General features: G+C 42.1%; 1 long non-coding RNA gene across 3 annotated transcripts in view; it reads left to right on the top strand.

Annotated features, from left to right (window-relative positions):
* The first annotated feature begins 12,221 nt into the window (after positions 1-12,221).
* Positions 12,222-19,802, top strand: part of LOC108491241 — a 30,463-nt gene continuing 22,882 nt past the window's right edge. The window contains exons 1-2 of one of the 3 annotated variants that reach the window (XR_003850900.1): positions 12,222-12,241; positions 13,348-13,520. This is a non-coding gene — a long non-coding RNA (uncharacterized LOC108491241). Of the gene's footprint in view, positions 12,242-13,111; positions 13,131-13,186; positions 13,207-13,347; positions 13,521-19,802 lie in introns of those variants that run through there. The other 2 variants (XR_001872640.1, XR_001872639.2) reach the window with 2 other exon arrangements.

The raw sequence follows: 19,802 nt of genomic DNA, 5'->3' as shown, positions 1-19,802 counted from the left end.
TGGCACCTCCTGCCCCTTTCCGCCATTCTCACACTCTGTCTCCATGCTTAGTCTGTTCTCCGAGGCTTGGCCTGTGGTGTGTACTCTCAGGCTTCAGTACTGTCCACCAACTACCAGCCACTCAGAATGACTTTGCTGTCCTTCAAAATACACTTTTTTGGTTTAGTGATGAAGAGATGGGAGTCCTAGTTTTGATTACTCTAACTGCTATTTTCCATAGCAACACTTTAAGTGGTACATCCATCTGTACACAATATCTCATAATTTATGTAAAAACCTTCTGTTTATGGACATTTAGATTGCTCTAAAAGTTTTCTTATTTTAAAAATCAATGCAGTGAACAGACGTTTGCATGTTTTTGCACTTGATAGTCAGCTGTTTTCCACACGATAAATCCCAAAGGGTAAAATTACTGAGTCCTGATGAGTATGTTTAGATGTGTGTGTGTGCTTAAGTATGTGTGTGTGCATGCTTAGGTATGTATGTGCTTAGATGTATATATGTGCTTAGGTGTGTGTGTGTGCTTAGGTGGATGTGCTTACATGTGTGCGCTTATGTATGTGTGCTTACACAGTCATGTGTTGAGGTGTACATCTGGTTGTGTGTGTGCATTTAAATGTACATGTGCTTAGATGTGCATGTGCCTAGATGTGCATGTGCCTAGATGTGCATGTGCTTAGGGCTTTGAAATGCATTGCCAGACTGTGTTCCTCAAGGTCTAAATTTACATTCCTCATCACCACCATGGATGATCCTTTCCTCAAATCCTCACAAAGGCTCAAGATTGTAATTGTTTAATTCTTGTAAATTTGATGAATCATAAATTATAATTTTATTTCATTGTTTCTATTTGCATCATTAATTGCTAGTGAACTTGAACTCTTTTTTGGGCAAACTTATTAGACATATGAATTTCCTCTCATTTTAAAAATTGCTTGTGAAATGGGATTTTTAGATTTTGAAAAGTTTGATTGCTTTCTCCTTTGTATTTTATGTTTTCTTACTTAAGGATGAGTTTTAGAATTTGTATAGCTCCTTTTGCTGGTTACACTAATAATTTCCTTTATTAATCTATTAGAGGCTGGAGTTCTTTTATGAGTAATTCTTTTGTTTTTTAAGTATAGAGGTGGGGGGCATGATGGTTTCTGAAGGCTTGCATGTTTGGGAATGTCTTGGTTGGTACAGAATGTTTGGGTCACCATCTTTTCCACTAAGACTCTGGAGACATTGTCCTGGTGGTTATAGTACCTGAAGGTGTCTGATGAAAAATAGCCTGTGCTGGTTTCTCTCTGTCCCAACAGCAACCTTCAGGATATTTCAGAGTTTCTTTGAGAACTTCTCTATCCTCCTAAAATAAGCTTTTACTCTATTTTGGGCTATTATAGAGGAGGACTTGGCCCTTATTACCTTGATCAGATTGGCCTGTGGGCCTGTTTGTGGGCATGTTTTAATATGGGAAGGCCCAGCCCACTGTAGGCAGCACCATCATTAGGCAGATGGGTCTGGGCTGTATAGGAAAGCTAGCTGAGCCCATGAACAGGCCAGTAAGCCAGAGGGAGAAGCTCAGTAAGTATCCTTCCTCCGTGATTTCTGCTCCAGATTCCTGACTCAAGTTCCTGCCTTGACTTCCCTCAGTGATAGACTATGACCTGGAAGTATAAACTGAAATAAACCTTTCATCCCCTAAGTTGCTTTTGGTCATGGTGTTTATCACAGCAGCAGGAAAGCAAACTAGAACACCTTCCATCTTCTGGTACTATTACATTGTTATTTTTCATTGAAATAATAAGCAGTGTTTATATTGTGACTCTGGAACTCTGAACCACTACAAAGTCAAATTGCATCTCATGATTTTTGTTTTATTGTTCAGCCATTTGCATTTCTGAGAATATTTACTTAGCTTTCTTTTCTTCTGTAATCCTATTGGAAGTACCTCATTTACTCCTTGCCTCCCAGACCTTTGACTCCTGGCCTTCTCTCTAACTGCCTCTCCCCAGTGGAAGCTCACATTCTGGAACCCCTCACCACCTCCCTTATGAACAGTCTCAAGACTGCCGAGGGTTCATCTTGCCTACACTTGGCCTCAGCTTCCCTTCCAGGCCTCACTCACTGCTTTTCTAGACCCCATGTTTCCCCTTTTTATTTATAGTTACTCGGTGCAATACTTCTTCATTGTTCCAAATCTGCTCGCTTGGCATTTGTACAACATACAGACCAAGCCAAGTGGGAGACAGAAAAGCCCCCTACCTTTTTTTTTTAAGATTGTTACAATTGAGGAAACATTTTGAATCATTTAAAGAGCATTATTAGCTTAAAATATTCACAGTTTTCTGTTACCGATTATACACTGGAAAACCAAGCTGAAATTGTTCAAGTGTCTCTTTAAACTTTGCTGAAGTTCGTAATTTTTTTAACTAGACACGTGCCAATTGTGCAATAGATATTGACTAAAGTCTCAAGTATATGTTGACTATAGTTACTTCTTAATTTTTGCCTTCAAATGATCTGTGTCCTGAAAAATGATAGGTCCAGAGGAGGAGGGAGTAGTGGATGGAGGTTGCTCCCCGTCCCACTGGAAAAAGGCTGCTTCTGTCCCATAACCCTTGCAATTTTATGATCATCCTTCACTGAAGGAAAACCCTAGGCCATAGGCATGGGGAGGAGAGGGCAGCTTTGGTACTAGGATGGGAATTGCATAACTTGTTCCCTAGGGTGGAGGAATAGAGTACAATAAAAAGTTTTCACTACTAGTGTAAATTGCTTGCCACACGTATGAATTACTGGTTTGCAAAGAGTTTGCATATATAGTGAAACTGCCACAAAATTACACTCAAAGTCACTCCACAGTCCCTTCAGGTTATAGCCTTTTTCAGTACCTTGTGAGGGAGGAGCACTAATCCTAAATATCCACATGTTTCTCCAGTGTCCAGATGTGTGAACAGGTTTCAGATTCTGGTTGATAGAGGGCCAGATAAAATCAGGTTATGCCTAATGAACAATCACATTAAGATGTGAGTTATTGCAAAGCATTTATAGTGCCCGTGGTTTGGGGCCCCAGAATGAAAGGACTTAGAACCTGGTAGTTGGTATTTAGGAGGTTGTCTTGGGAAGCATGTGAGGAGTAGAAGGAGCCAGGAGGAAGAGCCTGAGAAGGTACAGCAGACTGTATCACAGAGTTGGCTCTTCTAGGGGTGTTTGTGGCCTGACACTTCCAGCCTGCCCTGAATTCTGGCCTTGCAAACCCTCCTGTGGCCAGAAGGCCCCTTCTGTAGTGAGGGGCTGGTACCAGAGATAAGCAGTCAAAGGTTTGAAGGGTAGCTGTTCACAGACGCTGCAGGTAACCTCTGGACTGGGGGACATGGGGACTCTGACAGTGTCTGCTGCAGGAAGTTAACTTGGGACCTGGGGGCAACTATTAGAGAGAGACTCTCACATCCCCCTGCATCCTAAAACAAGTGACTACTGGGGCCAGAAGACTGGAGCCAATCCAGTGATAGCCTACTTAGCCAAGGCCCAAGCCAAAGGACTTAGTTGAGTAAGAACAAGAGGAAGGTACTGTGCCCTCCTAGCCTTTATGCCTAAACAGCAGGGAATTAGAAAATAAAATGAACTTACACAGTTTCAGATGGGGACAGATGCCTTTTTTACTTGATTTTTAAAAAAATTCCCACAAAACCCTCAAGCAGAGTTAATAGTGTATGAAAATTAGGTACCATGTTTGCACTTTGCTTCCTAATGTTTTTATTAAGCAGCTAGTTGATTTAAAAATAACGGAACACACCAGTTGACACAATGGTAGTTTCTGTGTTATGTATGGAAACATCCTCTTAAATGTTCTGTTAGGTTTTCCATTACATAAGAATGTTTTTTAAAAAGCTTCCAGAATTATCACATAACATAAACTATATCAAGCTGCAGTTTGATAAAACTAATTGTTTAACTACAAATTCCAGTTGCTTTTAAGAAAATGACTTAGTCAACTACAGGTTACCTGTGGGATTATGTTTCTGCAGATCTGTTATGATGTATGGTGGATACAGATGTACATCCTCTCAAAGTTTTACCAGGCATTTCCTGGTTTAGACTCTGCCCTTCCTTCTTTTCTCTTCCCACTTCTTGTCACCTGGCCTGTAAGTAACAGAATAAAGCAGGGAAAAGATGAAAGGCCACAGACCCACAGGACTTCCAGCAGTTTGAGAAATGCCCTAGTTCTGAAGGCAGAAATGAGTATATGCGAAGTTGACCCATGACCATTGGGCTCACTTGTTGGCTGTCTTCTCCCAGAGTTTGAGTGCAGATTTCTTTTTAATTTTTCTTCTTTGAGAATTCTATACATGTATACAATAGACAGTGAACACACACACACACCCCATTCCATATTGCCCACTTCAAATCTCCCTAAAACTTTCCCTCCTAACTTTATGTCTTCTTCCTTTTTTCCGAATAACCAACTAAGTCCAATTAGTGCTGACCATATGTACATGGGGCCATCCACTTGAGCATTGGAAGCCTACCAGTGGCCACACCCTCAAAGAAGAATGATTCTTCCTCTTACCATAGCTGTCAACTGCCAGTAGGTCTTGCATGCAGGTTTTTGTCATTCCCTCAACACTCTATTCCTGAGGACCTCTCAGACTCTCTCAGAGGGCAGGTATCATTTGAGCCTTATTGCATCTGCATGGGAATGCTAGAAAGGTACCTTGTAGAAGTTTCTGTGGTCCAACAGGGCAAGCTGAAGCATAGTGAAGTTTAGTAATTTAGCCAACAAGGTTCATTATTAACTTAATTTTTCTATATTCCAAATATGCTTTACTTATATTTTGCCTTGGAATTACTAATTATTCAATAAAACAAATACATAACAAGAATACATGTTTATCTCTAGGTAAGAGAATGAGCACATGTAACTGAGATGACTTGACAAAGCTATGGTCTTGTTTACTGATGTTAAAGAGTTAATGGATACTTAGAAAAGATAGCACTGTGGAGAGAAGATCCTGAAATTACTGAGATGAATTAACAGGCTTGTTGATGTGGACCTCTTGTCCTTTTGCCTTTAACTTGCGCCTGTCTGGGGAAATCTGGTTCTGCCTGTCCTTCCTTTGCAACACCCTTGACCACCCAGTGTTCCACCTCACATCAGCAGAGCCACAGGTGTGGGCTAGCAGCCTCAGAGGAATAATGCCTTGGGGTATTTTAAAGATAATTGCAGGGGAGACATTTGATCTTTATGACTTGCACCATAAGACTTTCTTGGAATCTCTGCAAGAGGTTGGTTGGAACAGAACTTTTTCCATCTATACTAGGGTCTATAAAAATCACAGTAACTGACTTCATGGGGCTTAAGTTTTTCTTTTGTTATTTTCTTCCCTCTCTAATTAGGTTTTGCTCGTATGCAGGACAGAACAGTTTGGCAGGAAATAACTAGCATTAAAATAACTCAAAGACAGGGGCCATACCTGACATTTCCCTAGCAAGAATGGGAACAGAATTTGTTGCTCTGGACCTTGGAAGTCCCAGTAAGACTCAGCACAGGTGAGCATTTGCTCCAAAGGGAGCCAGGTCAGCCACAGGTTTGGCCGAGTCCTGAGACCTGGCTCCCTGCCCAGCCTGACCATGACCTAGATTCAGCTTTGGGCAAGCTCTCTCTTCACTGACCTCATTGTGCTAAAAACAATCTGGGAGTAATAATATCAGCTCTTCAGTTCTCAGAATCTCAAAGGAGAGCAGTTGGCTGTTTGAATTGAAGGGGTCATTTATTTCCTCAGTGTGAAGATAGAGTTTAGAGAGCTGATGGAGTTAGAGAGTTGAACTTTTCAAGTTATGTGCATGGGCCCTTTGAAGAAAGAGGTTCTCTTTTTTGTAAGTTGTAGATTCCAATAAGAGGAAGGATAAGACCCAACTTGGGTTTTGTGGGACTTACCATGAAGTGTGCCATAGCACATATATAGCAGCTGTAATTTTTTACTGTCGTTCCCCAAGATCATGTTAGAAGTGAGTATACAGCCTTGTTTAATATATCTAGATGCAGGTCCTCAGACCTTGCCTGATTCTCTAAATCTAGCAGAATCTTTAAGAAGCTAGAGTTTGACCAAACAAGAAGGATGAGGACGAGCTCTCCTGATTATTGAGACATCCCCTGCAGCACATCAATATCCACAGAATCTGGGAGTTACTCTTTGATTTCATAGTTTTTGTCATTGTGATGTTGGATACCCTCAAGATGAAGGAATCACTCTCGAAAGATACCCAGGATGGTGTATGTGTGAAGAGCAGGGTGGTGATGATTTCCTGTTTATCTGGTGCTTTGTGCACCAGTGCCCTGAGCATATCATTTATGGAAAAGCAGATGGAGCCCTGGGCATCAAAGGCCTGTCCTACACACTCTTGTTTTTCTCTTTCCAATGAACTGTTGTCCTCTTTAGAGACAGATCTCTGACCCTGGAGGCAGGTTCCTCATCTGCTGGGTGGGTTCCACTTTTCCTTATCATGGGTACCTGGAAATGAGGGCTCTTTAATCCCTCTGCTGAGAACCAAGAGCTAAGCCTCTCTTTCCTCCTCCAAGGCCATTGCTTGGTCTGCTCTTCCAAACAAAACTGGCTTGTTCATTCCTATTTCTACTAGTGCATCTGACATTTTGTGTGTACCACAGACCACAGTCCATGTCCCCACCATTGTCTGAGTGAATAGGGCACTCTGCCACCCACTCGGCCTCAGTGCCCGTGGCCTGTGCCATTTTTCCACCCATTCTGTTCTGAGGTGTTTGGGTGAGTCCACCCACTGAGTTTTGGCTCCCCTACCACACCTGGAGGATGCTTCAGTTAATGCCTAAAGGGTACTGAAGCCCAAACTGACCCCTCACTCATCTCCTTTCCTGGCTTGCCCTACTGTCACTGGGACTGGGTCTCTGTTTTTCAGGCTCTTCCTGTGTAGCTCTCATCTCCCTTGGCTTCTGTCTTCCTGTTCGTCATTTTCCACTTAGACTCTGCACTGCCTTATTTCCTTTACCATCATATGTCTAGCAGTGAGGCACATATCCCACTAAGTGGTGAGTGTTTGGGGAACCTTCAGGTCCTCTGCATTTAGATGATAGTATAATAGTATCCTTCATACATGTCAGGTGTTTAGAACAGGGACTGGCTCATAGCAGGTAAGCAGGCTTACCAGTCATTTCTTCCAGTAGACAGTGAGCCCCAGAGAGACAAGGGCTGTGCTTGGCTCTCCTGTGTCCTTGGCATCTGAACTAGGACATGACATAATAACCCATGCTCAGGAAATACCTGTTAAATAAAGTTAATAGGTTGAGGGAGTGAGATCACCTGGTTCCCTGGCCAGAATGTGGGGTTTGATGTCTAGAGGCCTTAAGTTTGGTCTGTCTCAGTGGCTCACATACTTCCCAACGGAAATAACACCATAGCATTACTGATAGGCTCGTCTCATGAAGTCCCATGGGTGTTTTGTGAGAAGTTTGCTCTCAGCTGCACATGTCCCAAACCACACAGTGACTTCAACAGTAAGCAACACAATTGCCTTCCATAGTAGGAGAGACTTCCAGGCCCATGGCAAAGGAGTGGGGGGAGGGGGCGAGATGCCGGTGGTGAGCGGCTATGGGGGCACCGAGATAGGGAACGGATGAAGCAGGTCCATCATGGAGACCACAGTGCTGTGTGGGAGTGGTGAAAATCAATGGGAAAGGAGATCAAAAGAAGTAGGCAAGGCAGAGTGTTTACCACTGAGGAGAGCCAGAAAGAGGTGAGAGCAAAGCAGAGGGCTGGGGAGAGGAGGAGAGAAAAGAAGTGTACCTGAAAGCCAAGTTAGTGGCATTGGAGAAGTCCAGGTGGGTCCCTTGAAGTAAGAACCGTGTTTTGGCACCATCTGATAGGTAAAAAGTTGGTGAAGAACAAGTGAATGGATGATGAGGCACTGAGGCACAGCTAAAACTCCATCAAAATCGGGTTTATTAGCAAAGGAACACATGGGACAGATTCCCTTACGGGCAGGGGAAATGTCTGCGCATGGATTGTGAGCTGGGGCTTATATATGGGGGCTTCAGGGTGCTGAAGGCGGGAAGTGTTTTGGGAGAAATCAGGCGGGGGGGAAGCAGGAAAAGCAGGGCTTGTAAACCTGGCTCCGTTTGGTCTGCCAGCCAGGATCTGGGTCAGGATGTGTTAAGGGAAAAGCTGCTGTACTAAACAGCTCCTAAACTCTCTGGTTAACACGCAGGATCTGCTTGTCTTGTCTTTGGAGATCAGAGGAAAGGCAGGCTTCCTCTTAGAAGAATCTGTTTCCCTTGACTTCAAAGGCCAAGGTGCTTATCAGCTCAGTTCCCTTTTTTCAGGCTTCAAAAGTCCATAGGTCCCTGTTGGGGAGTGGGGGAAGCTGCTGCTGTTTGAAACCCTAATACTTTCCAGAGATTTCTGTATACCCTGGGAATCCCCTCCTTATCCTGAGAGCCATGCTGTGCCAAAGTTCCTGTGTGACCAAGGACAGGAAGGAAGGAAGGAAGGTAGTATCTCTTTACACCTGTGTATAAGTGAGGGTATATCAGTTACTTTTCTGTTGCTATGATAGAAACACCATGACCAAGGGAACTTATAGAAGGAAGAGTTTATTTAGATTACAGTTCCAAAGAGGCAAAAGTCCATCATGGCCGGGTGAAGGGGTTGGTGGCAGAGATGGCTGGAGTAGGAGCAGAAGCTAAGCATTTACATCTTCAAGCAGGCACAGGAAGCAGTCACTGGAGATCCAGAAAGGATTAAGAGCTCTCCAAGCCTGTCCCCAGTGACATGCTTCCTCCAGCATGGCCACACCTTCTAAGGCCTCCCAAAACAGTGCCACAAGCTGGGGACAAAAATGTCCAAATACTTGGAGCCTATGGGGGACATTCTGATTCAAACCACCACAGAGGGAAATCTTTCTCTGAAGCTCCTGCAAGTCCCATAGGTCCTGCTGCCTGGGATTTGTGTGACATGTCATAAGACAGGAAGACAAGATATATATTTCCTTTGAAATAGGAAAGAGCTTGTGCCATTAGGGAAGGAGGAAGGGAAGCAACTAGCTGTGGTGTAGACAGCTGACAGTGGCTTCTCCATGGACTATTCGTGATAATGGTGCTAAGCTGTTACTGGGTGCTTAAGAACTAGCAAAATCACATGGCAGAAGAGCAAAGTGAGATCCTAGCAGGTGATATTGACATATTTGTTCAGATACATGTATAAAACACGTGAATGCTCTTAGGTGGGGCTTACTGTCTCCTCCATGGTGCTCAGGTCTCCACATGCTCTGTTGCTTTAATCTTAGTTACTGTGCCTTCTATGCTACTGCTCCATCCTTCAAGGAATTTAGGTTTGCAGACCCTGCTGCAGAGCATTGTAAACCCATATTCAGGTAGTTGATTCTTAGAGCATGTAGTTAGAACTTGGACATATCAATGAAAAACAAAGTCTCTTATTTTCTTGGTAGATCCCCTTGACCCTGGAGGTGTCTATGTCCAGTGCTGCCTCTAAGGTATTAAAGCCAGTCCTTTGGACAATGCCTATCTCCCAATGTGGACATTCTCATTTGTAGACTAAAAGCAAGCAAGCAGAAAAAAGCCCCAAAGTACTCAATATCAGTGTTCACAGATCCTGAGTTCATAGACCTACAGTGATTTATGTTCTCTCTGACTCGTATCTTCCATTAATTTGAAACTTAGATATGCTCATGAGCCCATGAGCAATACCCATACTTTCTTCATCTTTCTTCCTTTCTCATTAGTTCCCTAGAGGGAAAGAAAGGGAGGGAAAAAGAGGGGAAGGGAGGTCATTGCAGGGGGGCCCATTTGCTTGAAAGAAGAAAGGAGAAAATGGAGGAAGGGAGAAAAGAGGAAGGAAGAGGAAAGAAAGAAAGAAAGAAAGAAAGAAAGAAAGAAAGAAAGAAAGAAAGAAAGAAAAGAAAAGAAAAGAAAGAAGGAAAAGAGGAAAATCCATCTGCTTCATTGTCCATAGATCTAAATTCTACCTTCTGGATACATTGGATTTCCAGTTTTCTAGGAAAAGGCTTACATTTATTAGTTTGGTTTCCAGTGTTCTCACAAAGAACTTTATTTGGTGGCTGGCCTGGAGCCATATGGGATTTTTTTTTAATATTTAATTTATTTTTTATTTTGTGTATGAGTGTATTGCCTGCATGTATGTGACTGCACCCATGTTGTGCAATGCTGCGGAGGTCAGAAGAGAGCTTCCGATTCCCCTGGAACTGGAGTTAAGGACGGTTTAGCTGCCATTTTTTATTTTATATGAATGAGTGTATTGCCTGCATGTGTGTGAGTGCACCTGTGCCGTGCAATGCTGCGGAGGTCAGAAGAGAGCTTCCGATTCCCCTGGAACTGGAGTTAAGGACGGTTTGTAGCTGCCATGTGGGTGCTGGGAATTGAACCCAGGTCCTCTGCAAGAGCAGTCAGTGCTCTTAACTACTAAGCCATCTCTCCAGACCCAGGATTGGGTTTTTTAAGGTAGTAACTAAGAGAATCAGTATTGCATGTTTGGCAGAAACAGGCTGTGCCTGTTGCTTAAATAATTATCATGTGATTTAAAGACTTGATTCATGATGGGAGGGGACAAGATTAAGGTCAAATCCATGTTTCCACATTTTGTATGCTGTGGTAACAATATCTCTGCATCAGAGCTGCATCTAATGTGTACTACTTGGAACTTGGGAGCCCCTAGGAAGCCCCTGTTCCCTGAGATTATGCCCCACCATCCTCTCAGGACTTGGTGTCAAGAGCAGTAGAGCAGGACAAGAACAGGCAGGATCACAACAGACCTGAGTAAGGTCAAGCCCTACAAATGGGGGGAGTTGCATGTGTTTTTGTCACCTGTGATCTTCATATCACCTATATTTTACCTCTAAAATGGAGGAAGAAAGCTGAGAGGGCATCTTATATTTTGAAACAGAAATGCTTTTCACCATCTTCCTTGGAGCATGTCTGTGATTTTCCACTTATGTATGCATGTGTGTGGACATCCACATATGCCTGGTGTACATGGCGGCAGAAGACAGCTTATCTCAGTGCACTGTAGAACACTGACTCCCAAATTTTTAGATTTTATGAACCAGGAATAGAGAAAAATGAAATACTGAGGAATACATACTGAGGAATTCAGTATGTATTGTTATGTTTTCCAAAACTATTTAAAAATTTAAAATTTAGCAAAATACACATAGAATTTGCCATCTTAACCATTTTTTAACATATAGTTCTATAGTGTTAGGTGTATTTATAAGCTAAGATAATTCTACAAAAAGAATAGACGGAGGGGCCCATATCTCTCCTCATGTTTTCAAAAAAAGAAAAAGTTTTCAGTATTAAAAGAGAAATAAAAGGCATTCTTGGTATAGAAAGCCCTTCCTCATCTGTGGTAGAATATGTAGAGAAAAATAATTATCCATAGAAAAATAATACTGTAGAGAAAAGCATAGCAAGGAGTTCTGTTATCATTTTCCAGATTTTAAAAAAATGCTAAATTTTTGTCATCTTTTCTTTAGATCATTCCTACTTAAAGGACTAGAACATGAGCTGTTTGTTACCAGGCTAAGGTCAGACAAAGAGCTTCTGCCAACATGAAGTCGCCACACCAGTAAGATCATGGCAGAGGCGGTGTTACCTTTCACTGGACAACTTTGTCCTTGAAGGAAGATATGTTTTGACTTACATCTTAGCATGAGCATTTTTCTATCTGTGGTCTAAGTGTCCTGTGCAAATAGTTCATGGACTGGCCCTAGTCAGGAGTCTAGCTCCAGATCTGGTTTTATTCTTAAAGAAGTACAAGTTGGTGGTCACAACTGAAACCTATGTAAATTCACTTTACATTTCTGTTTTCCTCTCTCCCTTCAAGTTAACTATATACTGAAGCTGCTGTATATCCTTCCCATCCATTTGTGTGAGCTCATCACAGTATGTAGTGCTGTTTCTTTATAAATAGAATCCTATTGGTTATAACCTTCTGCACTTAGTTTGGTTTTGTGCAACATTATTTTAAAGCCTTCTCTTTTTATACTTGTAAATTTTTCCTGCATTATCATTTTTGTGGCTACATTTGTCTGTCCTGTTGATGGATGTTTGCATTGTTTCTAGGTTTTTGCTAATACTACACTACACATTCTTATGAGCTTCTTTGTGCACAGAGGTGGAATCTTTTATAAGGGAAGTTACCTGGGAAGAAGGTCCCTGAGTCAAAGGTGAAAATCAGCACAAAATCCAGTAAGCACCTTAACCAACCTGGATGTTTGCTGTAGCTTTTCAGGTTAATGGGAATTGGGAAAGATAATGCTGTTAACCAATCATTAATAAATTTGGTTTACTGGACCACATTGAGAATTACTGATTGTATATCAATAAAAGGTTGAGTTCAAAGTCTAGCTATAATAGACACAATGTTCTGTAAGATTGTGTAAAGTACCTGTGTCTTTGGCTATGGGGCAGAGGCCAGCTGTGCAAGACTAGCCTTTCATTGAATTTCCTTCTTTTTGTGTGGAGAAAATGCTTGAAGACTTGGTCTGGGAAGCAGATGGAGCTGGGTGTTACTGTCTCTCAGACCCTGGTACAGATGCCTTTTTTGGTCTAAGAAAATCTCGTGAACCAAAACTTGGCCAGGCTTCTCAGCAGGCCTTTTTGAAGTGGTCATGCTGTTGATCAGAGTGAGATAAGCTAAGTTTCTGCCTACCTTTCCATTGTCTAGTCTGTGGTTTCTTTGAAACCACTGGGGAGATATCCAAGGAAGAAATGTGTCCAGGTCACATCAGACCTATACAGCATATCACCACCTTCCATAGAAAGCTGCAGTGGGTGGCAGCTGGTGTGACTCCCATTAGCATAGTAGGAACACAGCTTGGGTGAGCCAGGCTACAGGCTCAAGGAACAACTAACTGAGACAGTGTTCAATGTGCTTAATGCATTGTATTCTCCATTACTGTTAGCAAACAGTGGAGTGCCTTGAGCACTTTTTAGAAAATAGTAAGTGGGAAGACAACAATGAGAAAAGCTAGAGAGCTGTCAGAACAGTAGTGAGCTAAAAGCCTTTGCCATTTATGGAGTTCTGAGCCAGTGGAAGAAGCCAGTTGCTCAGCCATCCTCACATCCCACATGCTGGGTAAGGATAAGTCAGAATTGAATTGCACATGTGGAGAATCTGTGTTAAGGATCCAGGTGCTCTCTGATGAGTGTTGGTATGTAGTTGAATTTGTGAGCCATTGTAATATGCCAGCTATCAAGCAGACGTTTTTCCAGTGGTTTCCACCTGGAAGTCCTGGTGCCTTGGCTACGCAGCTACATGTTCATGACTATAAACCATTTTCTTTTTTAATTAGCTGTCAAAGCTTGAGAAACAGCAGCAGAGGAAAGAAAAGACCAGAGCCAAGGGGCCTTCTGAATCAAGCAAAGAACGAAATGCTCCCCGAAAAGAAGACCGCAGTGCCAGCAGTGGGGCGGAGGGCGATGTGTCTTCTGAGCGGGAGCCATAGATGAAGAAGCAGGAGCTCAGGTAGGAGGTTCTCCCCTGAACACATTTTAGGGGCACAGAAATGAGTTGAGGTGAGAATGGCTTTGGGGCAGAGTTCATCTTATGAACATTCGTTTATAGCATTCCTAAATGTACGACTCTCCAGGATGGAGAGAGATGTTGGCAGTAAGGTTGTGTTGTATTCATCAGGATGTGTGAAGGCAGAGTGCATGCAGGCGGTGGTATGCATCCAGTGGGCATGTGTGTACCCCTCTTGCAGTGCCTGACCCTTACAACCTCTGTGAGCTAGCCCACTGTCAGGCTCTATCAGTTTTCCTTTGCCATCCTGTCCCCTTTGCTCTTGCCCTTGGCCACTACAATGGAGACCGCTGCCCTCTGTAGCTGCCTCCTCCCACCATGGCCTGCCCTATGTTCTGCATCATTCCTTTCAGCATGTATGACATTTCCGATTTTTGTGTTGCTTGTTTATTTTTCTTTCTGTCTTTTTTTTCTTTTGAGATAGGATTTTGCTATGTAGTCTTGACTGGCCTCAAATGTACTATGTAGACTAGGCTGGGCTCAAGCTCCCAGCAATCCTCCTGCATTGTTTTCTGAGCACTGAGATTACAGGCATGTGCCACTACGCCCAGCTGACATTGCTAGTTCATTTTTCCTGACTTGATAGCTTCTTCTTTATCATTTCCATGCCCATTTTTTCAATGTAGCATTAAATCAACCACCCAGAGGCCTCTGATGGCCTTTTGCTCAAAATCTTCCCTCAGCAATGCCTCTGATTAGATGGACCCTGGACCAAACACTGGAGTACAACTGTGAAGGATCCAGGCCCTGACTCAGGAAAAACACATCCAAAGAGAAAAACAGAAACAGTTATATCATGACAAGGTACATTATGGTAGGGATGTGAACATGGTGTGGGGTAGAGAGGATTGTGGAACCAGACTTTGAAGGACACGTAGAACTGGACAGATGAGGGACAAGGGTAGGGAAGAGCTGCCTAAGGCAAGAAATGAGTAAGTATGTATTGACTTTTTGGTTATTAAAACAAAATATCTGATATAATAAAATTATAAAGAAAAAGTATTTTGACTCACAGTTTTGGAGGTTTCAGCCAATGATTTCAGCCAATTAATTGACCCTCTTAACTTTTGAGCCTGTGGCAAGGTGGCACATCATAGTGGGAACATGTAGTAAAGCCAACTGTTTATCTCATGGCCAGGAAGCAAAAAAAGGAGAAAGAGGCTAGGATTTTACAGTCTCCTCAGGAACACACCCCCAATAACCTGAAAGTCTCTTGCTGATCTATCTCTTAAAAATTCTACTGCCTCTTAATAACGCCACTGCAGAGACTAAGCCTTGAATATGTGGGATTTTGCGGTACACAAAGGATCCAATCTATAGCAAGATGCCAATGTTCATTTATTGGAAGGCAAGAAAGACAGATGAGCATTGGAAGAAGGGAAGTGAAGACTGACTGAAGGGTTGGGTAGAGGGATAGTTTCTGAGAGGTTAGAAAGTTGGAGGGTTGGGATCATTCAATATCTGGTTTGTAACTTAAGGGAATGTGGACTTCATCCTGGGGAGATAAGGAACCCCCCAAAGCTTTTCGGTATACAATATACATTTAAAAACATCATCATTCAGCCTTATGGGGTGAGACTGGAAGCAGATAGGCCAGTTTGGTGGCAACTGCAGAAGTCCAGAGAAGAAACAGTGGGCTATGGGAGAGAGGTGGGACTGTTTAGAATGAGGTATTGACAGAGTAAACACACAGATGAGGGACAGAGCATTAATAATACCTATTTGGAGTGACTTTAGTCACCTTGATTCTGTGGGGTTGGAGCTGAGGAACATCTTAAGCATGCGTTTTGAAACATTCAGCTCATATACTGGTTAAAGGAAATCTGCACACAGGTTTATCCTGGAGGTACCACACTGCAAGAGAGGTGGCTGCCAGTAAGGTGCTTTTCTGCCTTCTCTTCCTTTCTAAAGGGAATATCTATGTAATATGTCTATGGCCTTTGGAATATGCATGTCCAGATATGGAGATATATTAGTTATAGTTGTATGTGGTAGTGCCCACTCCCAACAGATAAAGGAATTAGTAGAGAGCTCAGAAAGCCTGGGCCATTGGCTCGCAGACAGTTTAGGGAGGCTGTGAATGAATCCTCTTGTGTCTTGACTTCCACTACACCTTCCCTCTATCACTGTGTTTTTTTCTAATGTGCCTATAGGAGATGACAGCACTGTGATAACTGGTCTTGATTGACTTACCTCACATATTCATGTGTGAGTGAAGTATGGGTTGGAGAGAACTCAGGTCACATTGGGCCTCATTGGTCCCAGCCACTAGCTCATCTGATTCTTGCTTTGATACTCATCCCTAAAGCCATTGATTTTTATTCATGAACTGAAAAACATGATGTGGGGTAGTGATATCAATAATATGATATTTGGTTTTTAAATAATGTTAAATATTCTTGAGCATGCAATAACATTTTATATGATATATATGTATATACATACATATACATGTATATGCACACATATATGTTTATATATACATATACATGTATATGTATGTATATGTATACATATATGTTTATATACATATACATGTATACATGTATATATATACATATACGTATATATTGCACAAAGCTAACATTTTATGTGATATACATTTACACATCAGATAAAGCTATTCCTACTTCTTTTAGAACTTCATGGTTCTTTTTCATCTCAATAGCCAGTATTGCCATGCAAGTATTGCTGGTGTTACTGGTTTATAATCTGTCTAGAGGAGGGAAATATGCCATATAAAGACAGGTCACAGGGGGCAGAGATGAAGAGGGACGGTGGAGGGGAAGCCTCTGCCTGGCTGGCAGAAGGTAAAACCTCAGGATGAGAGGTAGCCAGTGGGAGGAGCAGAGGTCCGGATGGAGGGGAAGCCAGAGGCCACCCTCATGTTGGAGTAGAAAGGGCAGCAAGAAGACATGGTAGGCCTAGGTGAGATGTTATGCTAGTTACGTGAGTAGGTACTAGCTCAGGTTGTCCAGGTCTTACTTTCATTCTTCTGGTTGCCATATGAGTTGTTATGTGATTTCTGCTTCCTGTTTCTTCTCTTAAAACAATCAGACTCACCTCTTGAAGCTGTAGTGGAAGTTACAATTCTAGAACTGGTGTAGCAGCCTTTGCAGAAAAAAGACACTGACCAACCCCCAGTGTTCCTGTTCACTGTCTTCTCAGGCTTCCCTGGCCCACAGGGGGACATGTTGGAGAGCTGTCCCCCACTGTGCCTATCCCCTGAGGAAGGTCATAGAGATCTACATCTGTCAGGCCTAATTATAGTGGGGAGCACTTGTCTTGCGCCTGAAGTGGACACTAGCTTGGGCTTCCAGCGCCTACTCCTTAGACTGAGGGCAGCCATCCAGTTTTTCCTTTTCTTGACACTAGGCATTGTGTCTTGTTTCTTGGGTTTAGTTAGACTATAAATAATAGCCTTTTCTCTAGAGAATTGGCACTTCAGCCATAACTTTAAAGCAAATCAAATATTTAATCTTCCATGATGAAAATGAATGGGAAAGCCATAAAAACATTAAGCATTCATCTCCCAGTAACCAAACTCAGCTTAAAACCTAAATACACAAGCCTGAGCACAGGTGAAAATATGCCTTGGAGCTTTGTGTTTTCAAAACAGTTTAAAAAGTTGTAATGCCACCTAACATAATTTTCTATATTATTAACCTACTGACAAATTTTTTATTTATTATTTTTATTTTATGTATATGAGTGTTATGTCTGCATGCAAGTAAGTGCACCCGTGTCATGCAATGCCCATGGAGGACAGAAGAAGCTGTCGGATCCCCTGGAACTGGAGTTACGGACAGTTGTTAGTTGCCATGTGGGTGCTGGGATTTGAACCCGGGTCTTCTGCAAGAACAGTCGGTGTTCTTAATTACTGAGACATCTCTCCAGCACCAGCAATGTCTTGATTTTTGCTTTAATTTTATGTCACTAGTATTTTTTAAATCTTTGTTTTACTCCTTGAGAGATTCAGAATTCTATTACCTTTTAAGTCAGCACAAAAAGAATGACTTGAAAGCTTCCATTTGTTTTGGATTTAAACACAAAATCGAGTTGGCCAGCTTCAGCATCCTGTAGCCATGGACAGCCTGGGGGCAGTTTACCTTTATTTTATTTAATTTTAGGCTTTGCATATTCTAAGTAAGCATTCTACTGAGATATATCCCCAGTCCCACATTCTATTTTTAAATGTTGTCAAAAATTAAAAAGTTTTGCTGTCTGCTGTGTTGTCAGCGCCCCCAGCCATTCCCCACTACTTGCCCTTCTGGTGAATCTAGTCAGCATATCTAGAGGTCTTTGTTTTAGGATGGTCAGGTGTTCATCATCTAGCCGTAATCAGTTGTCAATATTCCTTTGGATAAGATTGGGGTCTGCTGTTCAATTTCCCAGTTCTATGCTGGGTTACTATCTGGGAATCCCTTTGGCCACCCTGGCCAACAACTCAAAAGAAGGTATCTTCTATCTGGCATTGTTGCTTGTCATGTAGCCTTTAGCTATACTATATGGACTCTTATGAAATTATATAGGCCCCTTTAATCTTTGGTTATACTTAACCCTTTGGGTGTTTAAGCTGTACAGTTGGTCCAGATAAATCGATTTATTTTTACTTTTAAGGTCGTTTGAAGATCTGTTCCTCAGGGGTCACATGGGCTTGGGAGGAGCCCCTGGCTCCTTTCTTTTACCAGTTCCACCTATGTGAAGATAAGATAGAGGTCCTGCTCGACCATGGTTGGCTTCGCTTGGAAGCATGGAGGAAATGATTCCTCTGTGTTGACCCTCCTCTTTATACACTGGACACTGGTTCAAGTCCATCTGGTGGGGTCTCCTCAGCCTCCTTGATCAAGAGGACAGGTGACCCACCACCATTATAGGACATTTTGAGATGCTCATAGTCCCCTGGAACTAGGTGACCTAGGAGGGCTAGGAACAAAAAGTATCCTTTACGTCCCTCTGACCAAATTATTATAGGCCTCAAAGTATGTCTGTTAAACACCCAAGAAGGTTAGTTCCACCAAGTCTGGTACTTTGAATTAGTGTATCATATAGATAAATCTTGGGTAAAGACCATTTGTTCTCAGATAAACCTTACCTAGATATATATTTCTTGATCTGCTATGTATAATTTGTCAGTTGGTTGTAGGAGTAATATGGTTCTCTCTGGTTTTCAAAGCTACCTAGGTATTGTTTATGTCTCTCATTGTCTCACCCCTCCATCATGGTTTTCCCACTTAAGGTGCCCCAATTTCCCCCCTTTCTCCCTTACTAATATCCTTCTCCTATGGTCCTACCTCTCTTGAGCTCCTTCTTTCCCTTTATCCCCTAGGTTCCTTGTATACCCTTCCCTCTCCGCTCCCTTAAACTAACACAGTTTTTATCCATATCTCCCTTATTAAGGCATGCTTCCTATTGTTCTTCCCTTTCAGGTTCTTTCTTTTCCTTTACCTCCCTGTTTCCTTTCCATTATCCTGGTTCCTGTAGTTATGTATGGATACATACTCACTCATCAGGGTTTGGTTCTAGGATCCACATATGAAGGAGAACATATGTCGAATTTTTTTCTGAGATTGTGTTAACTCAGTTATTCTAGTTCCATCCATTTACCTGCAAATTTCATGATTTCATCTTTCTTTACTGCTGAGTAAAATTCCATCATATAAATAAACCACATTTTCATTTTCCACTCATTAATTGAGGGAGACTTAGGTTGCTTCCATCTCTTAGCTATTGTGAAAAGAGCAGCAACAAACATGGATGTACAAGTGTCTCTGCAATAGGATGAGTTCTTTGGGTATATACCAAGGAGTGGTATAACTGGGTCAAATGGTAGGTTCATTTGTAGTTTTTTAAGAGTTCTCCACACTGCTTTCCATAGGGGTTGAACCAGTTTGCAGCCCTACCAGCAGTGGATGAGTGTTCCCCTTTCCCCACATCCTCTCCAACATTTGTATCATTTGCTTTCTTGATCTTAGCCAGTCTGACTGGGGTAAGGTGAAATACTAAAGTGGTTTTAATTTGCATTTCCCTAATTATTAGTGTTGTTGAACATCTTTTAAGATGTTTCATAGCCATATTTACTTATTCTTTTGAGAACTCTCTGTTCAACTCCTTAGCCTATCTTTTAATTGGGTTACTTCCTTTCTCGATTCTCTGTTTTTTGAGTTTGTTATATATTCTGGATATTAAAACTTTGTTTGATGTGTCGCTGGTAAAGATCAAGAA

This window comes from Nannospalax galili, unplaced genomic scaffold (genome assembly GCF_000622305.1).
Source record: "Nannospalax galili isolate Female #2095 unplaced genomic scaffold, S.galili_v1.0 scaffold510, whole genome shotgun sequence".
NCBI lineage: Eukaryota > Metazoa > Chordata > Mammalia > Rodentia > Spalacidae > Nannospalax > Nannospalax galili.
This window is presented reverse-complemented; position numbering and strand designations above follow the sequence as displayed.